The following is a 21,028-nucleotide window of genomic DNA, read 5'->3' on the forward strand; positions in this document are numbered from 1 at the left end:
CACCCCTCCCTCTCCCTCACAATCTCTCTCTCTCAGCTCAGTCCGCGGACATTGCTCTCTCTCTCTCTCTCTCTCTCTCTCTCTCTCTCTCTCTCTCTCTCTCTCTCTCTCCTTCTCACGAACATCAGCAATAGGAACACTTTATCTCTCTCACACACCATATACACACACACACACACACACACACAATCACCCCCCCCCTTCCCCTCTCTCCCCTTCGGTGTTGTGGGCTCAGTCCACAGGACCACCCACTCTCCCACTCGGGCGCTCACGCACCGTAGCAGGCCATCCATACACACACACACACTCTCTCTCTCTCTCTCTCTCTCTCTACCCCTACCCCATTCCCCCTCCCCCCCCCTCCGCCTCGCGCAGTAGAAAGCAGGCCATCGGCCATCCACCATCAACAGAAAAAAACAAAACAAAAAAAACTATATATATATATATATATATATATTATATATAAAGCCCCCCTTTCCACGCATGTTTTTCGCACACACATACATATACATACACACACACCCGTCCTCATGCACGAATACATACACACACGCATATACGCACCGCACCAAAAATACAAAGGAGGAGAAACGACTACGACATTGACGAATAAAGAAGAAGGATCCAAAGCACGCCCCGCCAACAACAAAAAGAGAAAATGCGCCAAAGGCATGTCCGGGCCGACTCCGAAAATAAGTATGCTCGACACCGACGCACCAGCAGCACACCATTTGCTGGCAACACGCAACCACGACGCCATCCCAATAATTTATAGGTTATTTTCATCATTATATTCAATTTTCACCCGAGCCATTATAAATTTCCATTTTTTGTAAACATCCTCTCTCTAGGTGATGGTCACAAAGGCCCACCTAGAGATTCCCATCTTTTAATAACCTCCCAAAACAAAGCAAGGGTCAACCACACCGGGCCCACCACTTGCTTTTTCTCCCCGATTAAGCTTACCCTAACCACACTGGGATTACCATAATCCAAGCAGCCAACACCTATAAATTGGCACTGAGAGGTCACTATCGGGGGGGGGGGGCAATTCATGAGGAGCCAAGCATTTGGTAGAGTGTAAGTGGGAAGGATTGACACTATCACCATCATAGGGAGGGGGGGCTTGTATGTTGGGTTTGCCTTGGGAATTGCATCATGCAAAGGGAACCACATCCATCTCTTGACTCCAATGGTCGATGCACACACGTATGCACGCTCTTGGTCGTAAGTATTCACAATCATTGAGTCGTCTTAGAGAGCGCACCAAGTAGGCTGTACCACCTCCTCTCCCTACCTCTCTACCACCACGGCATGCCGCTTTGTAAATATTGCAAAAATAATTCACCCTCACACCCCCGAGGGTTTTCATCATTTGCAAATATCTCTCTCTCTCTCTCTCTCTCTCTCTCTCTCTCTCTCTCTCTCTCTCTCTATGTGTAGGTTTGCGGTGTTCATATCATCGTGGTTTTGCGTCCTAACCGCTCGAAGCTAGGTGGTGCCCCCTGTTCCCTTTACCGTGGCAGGCTCGAGGCGTGCCATTCGGCCCCCGACGTTTTAGAGGCCGTCGGGGTTTGGGGTCCGCTTTGCGTCCGTCACTAGCAAAAAGATCTATATGCTTTATGTTGGCACCCTATAGCCCTAGGGCCACAAAGAGCTCTCTATGCTAGCAAAAAACTCTACATTCTTTTTGTTGGCACCGTATGGACCCATGGCCACAAGGTACCCTCTATGCTAGCAAGAAACTCTACATGCTTTATGTCGGCACCCTATGGGTGTAGGGCCACAATGTGCCCTTTATTATTTATGTTGGCACCATATGGCCCTAGGGCCAGAAGGTGCCCTCTATGGTAGAAGAAAATCCTCCATGCTCCAAGTTGGCCTATGACCCAAGGGCCAAAAGGGTGTCCTTAATGCTAGTAAGAAACACTATATGCTCTAAGTTCGTATCCTATGGCCCAAGGGACATAGGGTGGCCAAGGTACTACATAGGTACATTCACAAACGGATTTTGATTACGATGTCATTAAAGCACATAGAATTCTTTCTAATATTAGTAATTTCAATAAAATATGCAATTTCTTTTAGTGATTTTAAATACCATATATATAGGTGATATAATTTTTTGACATAATTTTCAAGGATGAATACACATTATTAAAAGTTTTCATAATAAAATAGTCATGACAAAATCCAAGTGTATATATACATTAAAATAATTATAGGTGGTATATATCAACTTAGTTAGGCAAAAAATATTAGTAATTTCAATAAAATATTCAAGTTCTTTTAGTGATCTTAAATACCATATATATAGGTGATATATTTTCTGACATAATTTTCAAGGATGAATACACATTATTAAAAGTTTTCATAATAAAATAGTCATGACAAAATCCAAGTGTATATACACATTAAAATAATTATAGGTGGTATATATCAACTTAATTAGGAAAACATAGTGAGTGGCATAAAATGGTAACCATCTTTTTGCAACATTTGTCATCCTACTCAACGTCCTCTTCCTCATATGTGTATATATTTTTCTACGCTATTAAGTTATCTAGAGTAAATTCCCCCTCTTCGTTTAACCTTTGTGGCGACACATACATTGTACTCTTCCCAAAAATGTCACCTTAGTCATATATTTATATTACCACCCTTTTCTTTTTTGCTTTGTAAATAAAAGTAAGCATACAATAACCAACTATCTACCCCCAAACTTTCTTACCTCTTGTGAATTAGTAGTAGAAAAATAATATATCCATCTTCCATCCCATATAGATAAATTACCATGGAAATCAACTCTCCACTTGTCTTTACCAAAGATTATGGTCCCTTTGTACAAGTCTTCTATGCCCCCTACATAGGTGGCCCAATATCTCTTAAGAATATACATATAGTTTTTATCATTTCAAAAAGACTCCAATTGTATATTGTTTTCACAAGAAAATAATATTGGGCCCTCCTCTATTTGTTTAAGCATCATAGCCTTTTGAAAAAGCATGATTCCCCTTGGATGCCATTAGGAGATTTCGGAGGTCTTTTGGAGGGCCTTTTGGAAGAGAGAGGAAAATAAGCTCCTCCAATGAGAGAAGAGCCTACGTTACGTAGAAAAATAGATTGATATTAACAAAAATATAAAAGGTGTGCGTCTCCTCATTTAATAATCTAGTGGTCCTTGAAGACGATCACTCTCTTTCATTTAATGCGAGCACCTTTTTCAGAAGGTAGATGCGGTGCATTTGATACGGCTTACGTCATCACTAGAATTCAAAAAGTTACAAAACTATCAAGTGGTGAAAGATTTTGAAACTTTTGATACTGTCAATGCCACTACAAGAGGCTATTCATATTAGCGACGCTCACACAGCGACGCTTATAGCGACGCTTATAGCGACGCTCATAGCGACGCCGACTGGGGTAAAAAAATAACCGAGCGCGCCCAAAAACTCAGATCTGAGATCTGAGTTTTTCGGCGCCCTCAAGCAAGAAGCAGGTAACGCTCTCCCTCACTCTCTCTCTCTCTCTCTCTCTCTCTCTCTCTCTTTTTCTTCTCCACACACACACACACACAAGAGGAGAGGAAGGAGAGCCAGGCATGCTCCTTCCCTCTCCTCATTCTCATGTTCCCTTCCCCTCTTTCTCTCTCCCTCTCTCTCTCTCTCACACACACACATAGTGTTTTTGAGAGAGAGAGAGAGAGAGAGAGAGAGAGAGAGAGAGAGAGAGAGAGAGAGAGTACAAACAAAAACAAAAACGCACACACACATACATAAACAAAGAATGCACACACACATTGAGAGAGAAAAAGAGAGAGAGAGAGAGAGAGCATGCATAAACAAAAAATGCACGCATTGAGAGAGGAAAAGAGAGAGAGAACATGCATAAACAAAAAACGCACACATTGAGAGAGGAAAAGAGAGAGAAAACATGCATACGATCCAAAAAAACGCACACACATTGAGAGAGAAAGAGAGAGAAACTAATTTAACGTCGTACGAAACTAATTAAAATTAAAAGACCTAAAGATCTAGCAGACGAGGAGTTGAACTCAAGACCTATTATTCAAGAGGGAAATGGCATAATCAATCTATCATACTTGGCATGGGTGATAGAAAGGTTATACCATTTATCTCTTTTTATTGGCACACACATCCACACACGCGCACACACACAAGAAGAAGAGAGTTATAACGTCGTAGGAAACTATCTTAAAAGACGTTAAAGATTAGGTTATATGTAGACTTACATTAAATTAGATTTAGGTTTATTTTTAACTAGATTTACGTTTATTTAAGCTAGATTTAGATTTACGTTATATTAGATTAGATTTAGGTCTCCATAGACTGCGATGCCTGCATGAAGCGGGTGAAGAAAGCCCTCAATGGAATATAGGGTATTGCTGCCTTCACTCATGGTGGGCTCCGTCGATCCAAAATTACTGGTGAAATGTCTTCAGAAGATAGGGAAGAAGGTGGATCTTGAGAGCGGCAAGAGTCACTACAACCCCGACACAATGACCATCTAGACAACCTCTAGTCATTAGACTTACGTTAAATTAGATTTAGCTTTATTTTTAGTTAGATTTACGTTTATTTAGATTTACGCTTATTTACGTTAGATCGAGTCCACGCAAGAATTACTTACGGTTTAGGGTTTAGAGTTAGACGAACAGTGAAAAGATCTACTGTGAAAAGATGTTAAGATGCTGTGAAGTGCTACAGCTAGAGAAGAGGCAAAGGGGTTTTGTCCACTACATGCACTATCATGTAGACGTGGGTGTGTAGATTTCTTGTACCCACAAATATAGGTATTGACCAATAAAGACGAGATTATAACCCCGTGGTTCTGATCTCCGTGCACCTCTAGACCGAGGTGTGCGGGGATTGGACATGACTAGAGAATGTGAGGTAAAGAGAGAGAGAGAGAGAGAGAGAGAGAGAGAGAGAGAGAGAGAGAGAGAGAGATAAGACGAAGAATGCCAATAGAATATTAAATTTGTTGTCCAGGTTATAAGTTTTTTATCCTCATTATGAGTAGCGACGAGGATGTGGGACCGTCCAACCGAAACACCTATCTCTCAATGAGGGTCTTATGTCCTTGTAATCAATGCAAGCATGCTGTGCGACGGACAAGACGTGTTTCTTTGCAGCACGTTCGCGAATTTGGCGAGTTCGATCCATCTATTATAGATCGAGTTGTTGCCAATTATAACTCGTCGGACTCTGACGCTGGCCAACAAGCAGCAATCTTGCAACCCAATAGACGTGTTCGCAGGCGCTTTGGTCAAGCAGCATATGTGAGGCCACAAGATGTAGCCTCTGACAGCTCGGGGGATGATCATGCAGAGCACATTCCCAACGAGGCAATGTTTGAGCCCGAGATTGATGAAATGATCGAGACGATCATGGATTCAGAAAGGCTTATCTATGATGATATGAAAAGTGAAGCCGATACGCCATTGTATAATGGAGCACGTATGTCTAGATTGAAAGCACTCCTAGTTCTTCTCAACATGCAGGCAAAGTTTGGATGGAGTGACACTAGCGTCACAGCGCTTTTCAGGTGATCTATTACAATTAGTTTACTTTAATAGAACTCTAAATGTATAATGATCTGATAGATTTTTACACGACTGTATCATATTTTTATGTTGTGTAGATTGCTGAAAGAGCACATACTACCAGCTGACAATGTGATGCCAGATTCCCGAGATGAAGCAAGAAAGATTTTGTGAAACTTGGGGATGGATTACAATTCTATCCACGCTTGTCCTAATGACTGCATTCTTTTCAGAGGGGAATACATAGACATGGAGAAGTGTCCGAAATGTGATTCCGAAAGATATCGAGTAGATCTCCACGGGACAAAAATTCCACAAAAGGTTTTGCGACCTTTCCCTCTGCTTCCTCGCATCAATTATTTCTTCGAATGTAAGTCCATGGCCGCCCTAGCATCATGGCATGAGGAGAATAAATCTTCGGATGGCGTGCTACGAATTCCTGCAGATTGCGTAGCGTCGAAACATATAGATGGAACATGGTCGGATTTTTCCAGGGAAGCTCGAAATTTGCGCTTCTCATAATCTTTGTTCGTTGTAGTATAAGTCATACACAACAGCATGGTGTAAAGGTCGACATTTTAGGGTGGAACGAATCGACAAAAAGCGTTTTACTCAAGATTGTGGAATCATGGCAAAATTTGAACAGTCTAGTCGACGACGTTCCTCTGATGCAGATCCTGTGGTGGCGGAACTCACTTACTTCGGCACGCTGCAACAGATTTTGAGGATCGATTACAGAGGATTTTTTGTCGACTTGTTCGACGTGCAATGGTTCAAGATAATCATGGAGGGTCGCAACGCTACTGTGCGTAGAGGAGAGTCTGGTTTTCTTGAGGTGGATTCTACTAAGAAATGGACTGACCTAAGAGACACTTTCGTACTACCCGAGCATTGTGAACAAGTAAGTATGTAAATAGTTAACATCCCCCATTTACAAGTTATGTGCTTGAAAGCTCTCATGTAAGTTATGTGGCTCTAGCAGGTAATATTTCATCCTACAAAGTCTACATCAAACTGGTGGTACGTCATAGAGGTAGCCCCTCGTAGTGCAAGGACGTATGAAGGCTACCATGTGCCAATCACAACGACATCAATGGAGGAGATCAGAGAAGATGCTCAATCAGAAGCCGCTGCGGTGGTGCCAGACGAGCATCAAGATGCTACTACTCTATATGGGGTGCAAGCAGAGGAGCTACAAAATGAAACAGAGGATATGTGTTTAAACGGAGAGCTCTATATAGATATAGGAAGTTATGCTGAGTTATGCGAGGATGAGAGAGAGATCTCTTAAAGCCACAAATATTGTATTTGAACAATTTTGCTCCGTGTTGTAAAAGCTCTGGCTCTCTAAGTACCTTCCATGGTGTATAACGCTCTTTTCTACTCGCGCTCACATCTTTTGATTGAAAATTCTGAGTTTTCGACTTGCCTCTTCTATCACTCAATTCATTGCGTTATTGTATTTATATGCGTCATTACGTCATTGTATTTAATGGTCTTTGCGTCATTGTCTACTCTATTCATTCAATATTAAGTTTAAATATTCGTGTGTTTAATGTAGGTATGGATGATGAGGAGTTTCTTTCTTCTTTGTCACCGCAGCAGAGACAGTGGTACGTGGAGCGTCATCGCTCTGGCGCATCATCGCGCGTTCCTACTCCATCCGCATCTCCCTCTCTTTCGGAGCATTCAGTGCGCTCCGAAGCTTCGGCGTCGACGAGACGAGCTTCACACTCGTCTAGACACCGGCGCTCTAGTGGTGGCGGTGGCGGTTGTTGTGGGGATTCCGCCACCGATGCCTCCACACCGCCTCGTGTTCGACGAGGCTCTTTACCCTCCCCTTCTTTGCCCGCCCCCACACCAGCCACAGCATCGCCATCTACGCCAGGTTTTGCACGACTGACTGTTCCTAGAAGCTACACACCTCTACCTACTCCGCCAGGAGCCACCCCACTCGACACTCCTCGCTTCGGGGCCCAGATGTCGGTGGAGACACCTGACGTCTGTACCCCCATCGACACGCCGCTAGAGACCCCTGCCGGGACACCCAGGTTCACGCGTCACCGGCCAGAGGGCTTGCCTTACTGCGTCGACATCAGCGGCGGCATCATCATGGATGATGACGGCAAGAAGGTGATCTCGCGCATGCGTGGTCTTTGCTCTCAGCTGTTTAGACACTACATACTAAACAAATGGAGTGAAGTACCAAGTGATTTAAAAAACAGAGTCATCAGCATACTTCATGATGAGTTTCCCATTCCAACACGGGATCAGCGCTTCAATGAAGACCTGATGAAGATTCGAATGCGCGAATACTTCAAACACAAGCGTTCCGAAGTGCAAAAAGCAATCAAGAATGGGTGGAACAGGCCAGATTGGCTGGCCAAAGAAGATTGGAAGAATGCGAAGAAAGCAGCGCGCGAGAATCCCAACAAGTGGAAGCAACAAAAGGATGCAGCCAGAGCGCGAGTAGAGGCAGGGAGCTCGCACCACTTGGGGAGCGGTGGATGGGCATCACTTGAGGCCGATTTTGTAAGTGTTTTCACATTGCTCTTTATGTTCGATAGTTTAGGGTTTATGAGTTTTTTAGTTCTAACATAATGAAATCTTTGTATGTTTTGACAGTGGTCAATGACAGGACGTGATCCCACACCGTACGAGCGCGAGTACGCAGGCAGGAAGGGCTTAAACGCCCTGATGGACATTCTCAGTTCTCGCGGCGGCATGGTTAGTATTAGGGTTTACTCTTTTTTATTGTTTGTATTGTTTTATAAATGTCGTTATATGTTTATACTTACTGAAAGCTGTCTTATTGTCTTCTTTTGCAGAATCCGACAGATACGCCACTTGGACGCGATGAGACGTCTGACTAGACGACGTCAGTTTAGCCGTAGCTAGATAGCATTAGTTTAGGGTTTCTCATAGGTTATGTATCATGAGACGGATTTTATACGTCTTTTTGAACCATGTATATTATTACATTTGTCACCGCAGTTCCTTTTGCCAATCAATTCTTTATGACTATGATGTTGTACAATTGTCATTATTACATTTGCCAATCAATTCATTTTGCCTATGATGTGTACAATTGTCAATTTTGCAAACAATGCGTCTTGTGGGTGACTATTTTGGGTCTATTATCTACCCTTGCACTTTTTTTAAAAAGTGAATCAAGTACAATATGGTTGATGGGTGGCAGGGCATTCAATGCCCTGCCACCAAAAAAAAATTCTCTCGGGCGTCGCTATAAGCGTCGCTATTTATGGCTTTGTAGCGTCGCTATAGTCTTCTGTGTAAACGTCGCTATATAGCGACGCCTACAGCGACGCTCATAGCGACGCTCTCGTAGCGACGCTCGTAGCGACGGTTTTAGCGACGCCGGGGGTTATAAAAACCCAGTGTATTTCCGTCGCTAACAGCGTCACAAGAGCACACAACCTCTTGTAGTGTGCGTCCGGAACGCCCAAATATCCTAGAAATGAATGTCCAATTGCCTAGCTCCGACATCCAAAGAGGCAAAGAATGTCAATAACCCTTAAAAGAACATTTTACTAACGGCGCGCGAGGGGGCATTCCAAAACTTTGGAATGCCTCATCGCGCGCCGTTAGTAAAAAGCCCCTTTTTTCCTCTTTTAGAGAGCTTTTTGAGAGGAAAATGTCAAAAAATCTCTAAAAAGGCCTCCATCTATCACATAGGTTTTTTCTTCATCATCTTAGCCTTAGAGATCATAATTTCGAGTCTATAAGAGTGAGCACACACACCCATTGTTACAATTCTACAAAGTGCATTTTGATCACACACACACACACACACAGACAGACAAATATAACATACACACAAACACACAGAGACACAAATATAACATACACACACATAGACATACACACACACTCACAGACACACAGACACACACATAAACACAAAGAGCCTCTCTTTCTCTCTCTCTCTCTCTCTCTCTCTCTCTCTCTCTCTCTCTCTCTCTATACTATAGGCGCGCGTAGAGAGGCACAACTGGTGTGCATGTCTCTATGCGCGCCTTTAGTACTGTGCATCCACCAGTGTATGTGTTTATGTGTGTATGTGTGAGTGTTATAGAGAGAGGAAGTAAGGTGGGGGAAAGATAGAGAGAGAGAATCTTTTTGTTACCTTATACTAACGGCGCGAGGAGGTGTTTTTTGAGGTCAAAACATGCTCCACCCGCGCCGTTAGTAATGGGAGTCTCTCACTCTCTCTCTCTCTCTCTCTCTCTCTCTCTTTAAATATGCTAAGCTATAGAAAGGAGAGAGAGAGAGAGAGAGAGAGAGAGAGAGAGAGATAGAGAGAGCATGGTGCAAAAGTGCAATAGAGAAACATGGCTAGGCTTTCTTGAAAGATAATTGTCCAAAAATCACTAAAAGGAGCTTTGTACTAGCGGCGCGCAGAGGGGCATTCTAGCATTTTAGAATGCCTCCTCGCGCGCCTTTAGTAAAAAGCCCATTTTTTGGGGTTTTTTGATATTTTTTGCCTCTCCAGATGTCGGAATGAGACAAGTAGACATTCGTTTTTAGGGTATTTTGGCGTTCCGGACGCATTGGTGGTGTCAAAAGCCTCAAAATCTATCACTATTTGACAGTTTGTGACTTTTCAACTTTCAGTGATGACGTAAGCTGCCTTGAATGCGCCGCACCTGCCTCTTGAAAAAGACGCTCACATTAAATAAAAAAGTGACTCTTTTCAAGGACGATTGGGAATATAAATCTACTTTTTAAAGTGTCTGGTTGTCCTTCTAGACGTACTCACAAGGTGCAAGTGCATTTTAGAAAACGTTTCTAGAGAGAGAAATACAATTTCTTACAAGGCCCTCCAAATGACCTCCGAAATTTTCTAATGATACAAGCAAAGGGCCCATACAAGAAGACTTGGAAGCAAAAGGTTCCCTAGCCTAGTGTGGACCTTCCAAACCGAATTCCTTGGTGCATGGGCGTGAAGAATAATCTAAATTCATATCAAACATGTTAAGAAGGTCAAATTTTCCTTTTGAAGCATGTCATTCCGAGCTACAGGTAAAAAGTTATGGTCAAAATAGTGTAAATATGTCAGTTTCGCAGCAAAAGGGAACTGTAACTCAAGTAAATCAAGAGGGTGAGATATTATTTTTCCCCTACTCATCTTCTAGAAGAGCAATGAGTGTTCAAGGTCACTTGCATGTGATGGGACCAACCTAAAGATGCTTTCTAAATGCCAAGTTGAGATACCCCGCAGGAGCCACTCATAGGGCCTCATGGTGGGGCCCACCTACATTATGCACCCCTATGGAGCCTTCACGGTCTAAAATGATATTTTTGGTGAATAAATAGTCCCTTTTATGTCCAATATTCAATGAGTGGTCAAAGGACACTTAATTAGGGCTAATCACTTACCCTAATTAAGTGTAGCATAATCCCACTCCTACACAACTATAAATAGCCCCCCTTGGAGAGACTCAAGGACACACACCTATATTTTCAACTTCATGTTGTTTCTTGATCAATAGTAGAGAAAACCCCAACTCTCCCTCTTTCACATCCTCCCTCCTAACCCTCCTCTTTGGAGGAAGTGTAACTCTATCCTGCACTTTTTCTATTCTACAATCTCTTACTCCATCAACCCAATAAATCATTTGTAGCACCTCAATAACTTGTAAATACATCATGATCTCTCTCATGGTTATGTTAATGATCATTAAATCATCTTCAAAACTTTCAAGTGTCGCAATTCGTGATGGTTAGCCAGCGTCTGTCCTCCCCTTAAAAGGTGTGCGAGAAATCAAATAAGTTTTCTATTCTCAATTTACCATTGGTTTGTTTCTCCACAATTATTCAATTGGTCTAAAGAAATTTCTCACTCCAAGTCTCTTTTGCTTCATTACATATGCATGTGGCTACCTCTCATGGTGATTTTATTTGTGTCACGGCATTGCATAGATGGAGATGAGCTCTCTATGCAAAGTGTGTTAGTTTGATGTAAGTGATTCTCTTGTGTGTTTGAGAGGCAAGCCTTGTGCGCATGATTTTTTTGATGAGTGCTTGAGAGAGGAGGAGTTTGGATGTATTATGGGTATTCTAATGGGGAGAAGGTGAATGCTATTTCACAAATTGCATATTTCATTTGATGCACGGCATTGGGTTGCATAATCGTTGATGGTGTTCAAGTGTCCAAAGTGTATGTAGAGTAAGGGGGTTTTCAAAGTGTGTTGCTTGAGTGGGTGAGTGCAAGTGTTATTTTGATTGGTTTCCTTCTCCACTCCCAAAAGAAGGTGGTGCCCCAAGTAGTGTGCGTACCTCTTTATGAACATTTTGTGAGGGTAGGCCCATTGGTTTAGGTTTAGAGGCCCCATTTCAAAAAGCTCGCCCTCATAAAGTGGTGCCCCCACGGAGGAACATAGTGATGAACAATGGAGTTCCCATCTATCCATTTCATTTTGCACAACACATTAGAGTAAATGTTCACATAGATAGAAAAGTCTTTTTCTAGCAACGCATTGCTTTTATGTTTGGTGCAGAAAGACTTAGAGAAATACTGGCATCACCCAATCCAATTATACTTCCAATCATCAATTATGAAACTTCTTTTGATGTTCACATTTTCATTCTGTTTTAAAGGCAGGAACAAGGAGTTGTGAAGGGGTACTCAAGGGCCATATGAAGGAACGAGGTCTTCAAACCAACAATGAGGAGTAGCACATGAATCACGATCAAAACAATGAACCTTTTAGGCCTATTGCTCGGCAATCCATTCATATAATCATTGCAACTAAGTTTAGGTTTCAATCTATCATAAGGAGGATATTTGGATCCACTCGCTTCAATGAAATCAATGCTTCAATTAATCCATTTATTCTACCTATGATAAAGTACGAATTAACAATGGATGTGTACATCTTCATTTTAATGTAATCAGATTTATAGTGTCAACAATCTTGTGCGGCCCGTAAGAGAAAAGTTTCTTGAAAAAAAAAAATTCTGAAATTCTAAACAAAATGTCAAGTTCTTTCCCCACGTTTTATGCAAGAAGTGGGGAAGATGCGCAAGAGTTTCTTGACAACTTGGAGATGGCACATCTCATATCCTGGAGAGATGAAGAGGAAGTAAAGCTACGAGCCTTCCCGTTGGTTCTAAAAGCAGAAGCTAAAGCATGGTATGAGACCTTGCAACCCCAAATCAAGTCCAACTGGGAGAGACTGCGAGCAAGCTTCCTCTCCAAGTTCGGGCAAGGTGATACTTCTGAAGGACTATGGAAATGTCTTATTGGACATAAGCAGGTATCACTTGAAGACTATCCCTCTTATGAAGCAACCTTTGTCAATCTATGGGGTAGGTGGGAGGCTACATTAGAAAATCATGGTGGTGCACCTAACTTTCTAAAAAAAGAGAGATTCATGGTTGGCTTGTATCCACTTTTAAAGGCTAAAGTAGAGCTAAAATTCCCATCCACCTTCGAAGAAGCACGTGAGGTAGCCATCATCAAGTTTAGAAAACTACACTTCCAAGCACATAGAGCAAGGGGTTTGAATGAAGTGAGTGAGAGGGAGTCTTCACAAACCATGGAAGCACCAATTAGGGCCCCTCTTGCACAATATTCACAAATAGGAGATAACTCTCAACAAGAGGTTTTACAAAGGCTAACTCAACAGCTTGAGAACCTCACTTTGAATCTAGTACAGGGCCTACCTCAACAACGACAACCAAGAGAAGGGAATCGCAATCAACGAAGACAAGCTCAAGAGTTGCGATGTTGGAATTGAAATGAAATGGGCCATGGCATGTACAATTGTCCACATCCAAGGTGACTTCCGGGAGACATATATCCCCCCAGACTGCCTCCTCTCACTGTGCAGCAAGAACTAGCTCAAGGCCCACAAATCCTTCGTCGACCACCACCACCAGCAAATATACCTCCCGTCCCACATGAGGAGGAAGAAAGAGGAGTCAACATCATCAAGTTAGAAGAGGTAATAGATGAGCATACTCTAAACTTTGATGTTATGCCGGTGTGAGCGGGATGGAAACAGACACAACGCCTCTATAATGACCCGACACACACTCTTGGGATGATACACACACACACATTATGGGGCACCAGTCGGCTTACACAACCATCCTGGCCGAGACAGGAAACACACAGACGGAGTGAGAAGAGAGAGATTCCTACTTGCCCACTCAACACTCACACACACACTCTCAATTCAGCTCAAAGGAGACAAATTTTTGTTTTTTAGACTCAATTAAGCTCAGCCCAACACCAATGGGGCAAATAGTTTACACAGTATTGAGGAAATACACCAGATACAACCACAAAGTTAAGTAGAGGCTTCACTCACCGGAGAAGATTATACAGAAAAACAGCAGAAAATCTGTGAGGAATTTGGCAAAATGGACAGCGCCATTGCGTCCGGAACGCCCAAAAACCCCACCCTACAATGTCACAGTGCTCAAATCCGACCTCGGATGAGCAGTTTAGGGCAAAAACAGGCTCCAAAAACCCCAAAAACACACCTACGGCTGTTCCTGCACACCTACGGCTGTTCGTGCTCTCTTCTCCACATTTTTTCTGGTCTTCTCTCAGTTTTTTCAGTTCCCACACTTAGCTTTATTAGTTGGGCACCCTTGGCCTTTTAGATGACCTCAAACGGACCCTGAACAGGCCAAAAACTGACCTCGCAGTGCATAGTTGTCACCTTTTTTCATCATCTGCACACTTGGCACTCAGTTTTTCCAAATAATGCATCCCGCAACCACGTGAAGTGGCCCAAAAAAGTGGTCCTCATGATAACCTTTCTGCATAAGTATCACAAGAAAACACCCACGTCGTGTCCATACTTCTCCGCGTGCAAGTATTGACCCCGTTCGACCTCTTGACGCACTAGATGCCATCTGACGCACCTACTTACCTCATGTCGTCGGCCCACGGATAGCTTCCTCGAGAAGTTTTACGCGCTACCAAATCCTCCTTATTGTAGAAAAAACACAGTGGTACTGGTAATAGTGAAAATCGATGCACTATGTACACCCTGTCCTACCTGTACACATGTGGGCCCCACGTAACCACCTGGCTCTGAAAAATGGGCAATTCTTTATTTGATGCACCATGCATGTATATGTACATATGCGCAATCCCTTGCTCCAAAAAACTCCTGACATAATTTGCCCATCCCCTAGTCTGCTAGATCATTCATGATCAGCAGCAGCAAAGAGAGATATGAGACTCGTCGCATCACAGGTCTCCTCATCCCTCACCAACACTGCTTGATCCACAGACAACTCATCTTGCTCCACCATCATCAATCTAGCATGATACAATTTTAGATGCAATCCATTTACCCTTGACTAATGTAGAACACCATCCAGGTTAGCCAGCTGATATGTGCCATTTGGAAAACACTCCACTACCTTGAAAGGGCCTTCCCACTTAATTTGAAACTTCTTTTGGAAGGTGTTGTCCAGCTTAATGTTGTAGCGCAAAACCAAGTCATGTTTCTTGATACCCTTAATTTTGACCTTTTCATTTATCTTTGCCAAAGCCTTATCCTGCATCTGCCCATAATGCTCCAATGAGCTCATCCTATCCAACTGGACCTCTTGTAACTGCAAGAGCCTCTCTTTGAATGCATCACTAGGCGGCCCAAGCAACTTCTCTAACATCTTGACCACAGGCAACTCTACCTCCACAGGCAATAGTGCTTCCTTTCCATACACCAAATGAAATGGAGTAAACCCTGTACCTGTCTTCACCGAAGTACGGTAAGCCCATAATGCACTAGGCAATTCCAAATCCCAATTCTTTCCTTGGTGCTCTGTCACTTTAGAAAGAATTTGTACCAACTCACCATTGAATCTTTCATTTAAGCCATTACACTGCGGGTAGTAAGGAGTGGTATGATGGTGCCTAATCTTCATCTTTGTGCATAAGAAGTCTAGCAATTTAGCTCTAAATCCTGGCCCCTTATCTGAAAGTATCTCTAATGGCACCCCAAACTTGCAACATATTTCATCATACACAAATTTTTCCACATCCTTTGCAGTGATCTGTTTTACTGCTGTAGCCTCTGCCCATCTAGAGAGATAGTCCACTGCCGTCAAGATATAGCTTTTGCCCCTGCTTGTGATAGGTAACGGGCCTATTGCATCAATCCCCCACTTTTCAAACACATCAAACGCCATAATGGTTTTTCGTAGCTCTGGCTTCAACACTCTCTTCCCAATTGCTTGACACCTATTGCAAGACCTACACCAATGGTGCATCCTTGTGCAAACTAGGCCATACATACCCCTCTTGCAAAATCTTATGCAAGGTGATCTTTAGAGAAAAATGGCCACCACATGCGCCTTCATGATTCTCTTCCAACACTCTATAAAGCTCCTCCCGCCAAGGTACACGTCTCAACACAAGATCATCCCCTTTCATGTATAAGACATCACCAATCAATTTGCACCTGTATGCTCTACGCACAAAGCCATACTTCTTAGACTTATGAATCTCCTTTGGAATGATTCCTGTTAGCAAAAACTCCTCTTCTTGAGCCAAACTTTCCCGGCCATGATAAAGAGGTAAAGTGGTCCTCAACACAAATAGCTCCCCAATCATGCCTTGAGCTGCTTCATGTGCCTCTCCATTTAGAGCACGTTCAATGTGTCTGATGATCCATCCTTCGAACTTTTTTAACAGGCCTTTAATTCTCAAGAACATTTCCTTCAATGAGGTGTTCTTGCTCTTCCACGCACCCAGCACTTGCTTCACCACTAACAAGGCATCACCTTTTATGCTTAACCTTCGAACCCCATGCTTCAAACAAATGTGTAATCCAGCTTCCAGAGTAGCATATTCAACCTCATTGTTACTATGAGCATCCAATTTGAACCCTCTCTTGCATACTAGCTTCCCCTCTAGATCATAAAGTGCTATACCCCCTGAAGCTGCATCATGGCTCTTTCTGTATGAACCATCAAAGAACAACACATGTGCATTGCTGATCTGTGGCACTTCTTCAACTACCTTTCTCACCACCTATTCCTTAACAATAAGGGGATTCTTCTTGTAGGTCAACAAATCAGCTAGGGTAGCCCTTGTACTATCTTCCATTAGAAAAGAGAACTCAAACTCTTGCAGCTCAATTACCCATTTCTTTACCACATTTGACATGTCAGTACCATTAATTAACTGTGGCAAAAAGGAATAACTCGTCAAGAAAACAAAAGGCTGTGGTAGCAAGTAATGACGAAATCGTCGACAAGCAAATATTACACTGGCCATCACTAGCTCTACTTTCGAGAACTTTCTCTCCGCTACCAACTTCACTCGGCTTGCACAATACACTGGCCTCATATAATGGCTGCCCTTCCCCTTTTGCAATAGCATGGCTCCAATGGCATCATCCCCTACTGATGGATTTACATAAAACACTTTCTCCCAATCAGGAGCCTGCATGGCTGACAACCCCCCTAACACCTCTTTCACCTCTTGAAACACTTCTTCACACTTGTCATCCCATTGCAATGGATCATGCTTTGCCACTTGCTGTAATGGATAAAGGAGCCGCGAAGACAATGGAATAAACTGTGCCATGTACTTCACTTTGTGTATAAAGGTTGCCAATTGTTTTGTACTCGTAGGTGATGGAAGAAGAATAATAGACTTAACCTTATCTGGATCAGCCTCAATGCCATTTTCTGACACCATGTGGCCCAATAACTTCACCCTTGGCTATGCTAGATGACATTTCTTTGGATTTAGTTGTCCTCCACATTCATCATATCGAGCCAATACCATCTGCAGCTTCTCATGGTGTTCAGCCCTACTGCTATAAACACAGAAGTCATCCATAAAAGCTTTAACACAACTACCAATGAATGGTTCCAACACCCAATTCGCTCTCTCTTGATAGAAGGAAGGTCCATTTGACAACCCAAATGGCAATACTGTGTAGCAATAGCAGACCCATGGCGTAATAAAAGTGGTCTTTGTGCGGTCTTTAAGAGCAATCTTCAATTGAAAATAGCCTGAAAAACCATCACACACACTGTACCTCTCATAACCTGCCACTGAATCCAAGATCTGATCAATGAATGGAAGAGGATATGGGTTCTTCTTAGTGGCTTCATTTAAGGGTTTAAAATCTACAAAAATCCTCCACTTTCCATCCTTCTTTGGACTGACCACTATTGGACTCACCCATTCTGTGGTCTCTACTGGAACTATGAACCCTACCTTCAACAACTTGTCCACCTCTTCTCGCAAGGCTTCCATTTGCTCTTGACCCATCCTTCTTAGCCTTTGCCCTACTGGCTTAGCACCTTCTTTCAGCTCTATATGCATCTCTTCGCCCTTGAACCCTCTGATCTCTTTATATGAAGTAATGAACAAATCCGGAAAACTAGCCAGCATGTGCAAATATATATCCTTCTCCATAGCTGAGAGGTCTCCACTGATCATTTGTGTCATCAATTACTGCTTCTTTGACAACTCAACCTTGGCTTGCATCAGCCCTTCAATCACTTCATAAGGCCCTTCACTTTCATCTTCAACCTCATTCGCAAATGCAACTAAACCAAACTCCTGGATTTCTTTGTCCATCAAAAGAAATGCAACATCATCATCCTCATCACTGCTGGTAGTTCTATCACTGTCCTCATCTGTCACCGTGGAAGAGTCTTCATCACTAGACTCATCCTCATCTTCATAAAGCTCCTCTAATCGTTTCCTTGTGTCCATATTATAAAGCTTCTTGGTACCTTTCTTTCCATAGAGGCTAATCGTACCATGTCGCCAATCTTGAACAGCTCCCACTGCACGTAACCATGGTTTGCCCAGTATAATAGGATATGCTCCCAACCCTGCTGGCATCACATGAAAATCAACCATTGCCTTTGCATCATATGCCTCCACTTCTAAGCTCTTTACAACACCCAAGCATTTTACTTTTTGATGGTTTGCCAATCTGATCCGGAAACCTGACACCCCAGACACTGTAAGACCCATCTTCTCAATGCATGAGTGTGTAATGACACATATTTGGGCTCCACCATCCACATAACCTTGTCCCAAATTTTTCCTTTTATGCCACACATCTACTATTGGACAAATGTCTGGTAGCTCATCCATTGCCAACACCTTTACTGAACCTCTCTCTGGCTCTTTCTTCATTGGGTTAACCATCCTCTTCCACTGTCGCTTTAGCTTAGGCACCATCTCTATAAGCTGCCCAAAAGTAACATCTTCCTTCCTGCTCCTCAGATACTCCTTCAAGTCATAGCTTAATTGCCCATCCCCTAGTGGAAAATCTGAAACATGAAACTTTCGACGAGCTCTCCTTTTCCTCTTGGCCTAGACATCCTCGCCTTCATGGCTCTTTCCTTTCTTCTTACTAGGACCTGGGGCACTTATTTCTTCTTTATCCTCTGTGGTCCTCTTCCCAATAGGCATCACTAATGTATCCTCTAGCTTTGATGCCTTCTCCAAGGTGACTACACTTAGCACTTTTGTCTTTCCCTTTTCCTCCTGGGTCAGTCCACTGGTTCCTTCGTCTCCCTTAATTTCTATGCCATAATCATTTGACCTAGTTAGCACCTGTCTTGGCAATGGACACATGTCTCCCCCCATCCTTGGTGGCTTATCACATTGCGGGCTGATGTGACCCAACTCTCCACAATTATAACATGTGGGCGTCTGCCTCCAAAACCTACCATTGCTTTGTCCAACACCATTCCTAGGCCTTTCTTCACCTCCTGGCTGATTTGCAAACCTCCCTTGACCTCGATTATTTCCCACTTGACCTAGCATGTTTAGGCTGAGATTCTTCATCAAATCTACCACTTGCCTCATGTCTTGCCTTAGCCCATCATCTTGCACCGATGTAGTGACCACTGCTGGCATAACCTGAGTAGTAACAGGAACCACTGGTTCATGATGAACCCCTGACATGCGACCTTGTAAAGAGTCCATAGGCTGAAATTCAGACCTCATGGGCAAAGACTCCACCCCTAACTGGCTCATTTTCCTCAGCTTCCACTCTTTGTTCCTTGATACTAGTGCATCTTCATATGTCCTAGGCTTCTTTAGCTCCACTCTCCAACGTATATTCTCCCAAAGACCAGCCAAGAACCTGTCCTTCTTCATCATGTCAGGCAGGGGTACATGTGGTGCTAAGGCCTTGCACATCCGCTCCCATGCCAATGAGAACTTACGTTTGTACGCATCTACTGGCTCACCTTTCTTTTGCACCAAACCTTGTACTTCTTGCCACACTTTGTCAGGATCTTCTATCTTCACAAACTCCACTTCCAACCCATGCCTTAGATTGTCCCAACTCAATCTTACAGGTGGATCCGCTGCACGCAACTCCTCTTCAAATGTTTTGGACCAAACTCGTGCATCACTCTTCAAACAAATTTGGAGAAGACGTAACATCTGCGCAGGGTCATGAATCTGGTTGCTAATGCAGGCAACCTCCATCTTTTCCAGAAAACATTCCACATCTTCATCACTTCTCCCATGAAACTATAGATAAGAGAAAGCCATGGCTACCCAAGTTACAATTCTTTGAGAACCCCTTTGAACACACGTGCAAGAACCCAAAACTTTTGACTACCCAATCTCCAGAAACTTCAATGGAGCTCAACTTTAGATAAGGACAAACACATGCACATCAAATGAGTTTTCATAGTTGACCATCGGAATTACAACAGTCAAAGGACATTCCAAGATCTCTCGTAATCTTCTTGGCCCGAACATAAAGACTATGCGCTGCTGAAAAAAAATCTTCCTGGACACATGAACATTTATCTAGATTCTTTGAGTTAAATGAAATGGAGTGAATTGAGGGCCATTTTGATCATCCATTAAAGCCAACCATGAAGCTCCCAAGAAGGCACACCTGACTTAACCTCTGATTTTGCCAAAATTTCAGCAGCATAACAGCATAAATGGCTCAAAAGACCAAAAAACCATCCATCATAACTTGGAAAATTTTTGGCAGAGTTTCCCCAGAAATAGAGCAGTAGGAACCCAAAATATAGACTGTATATGTATGCATAAACTGTTAATAATAGAACCCGAGCATCAAGTAGGACTCACTAGTACATAGCCTATGGCGAGGTCACAAAAAGGGTGCTCCAGCTACCTGTATCACCGAAAGGATCTCCACATTTGAGAATCCCCCAGCTCAATAAAAACCTCACGCTATCGACCCTCACACGAAGGCTAATGCAAATCGCGTATAGTCAAGTCTCAGAAATGACTATCTTCCAGACCAAGTCTCAGAAATGGCTGGGACTGCCAAATACAACCAAGTATGGCTCCACAAATGTGTACAATGGTAGTTTCCACAAGTAACGTACAATACAGCAGACAATTCACTCAAATAGGCACCAAGTGATGCATACCCACAACAACTGCAAGTGACATCACTGCTAGTATATCACTGTACTCCAGCTACCTGTACTTGTGTG

Source organism: Adiantum capillus-veneris, chromosome 23, assembly GCF_014529385.1.
Source record: "Adiantum capillus-veneris isolate H3 chromosome 23, ASM1452938v2, whole genome shotgun sequence".
Lineage (NCBI taxonomy): Eukaryota > Viridiplantae > Streptophyta > Polypodiopsida > Polypodiales > Pteridaceae > Adiantum > Adiantum capillus-veneris.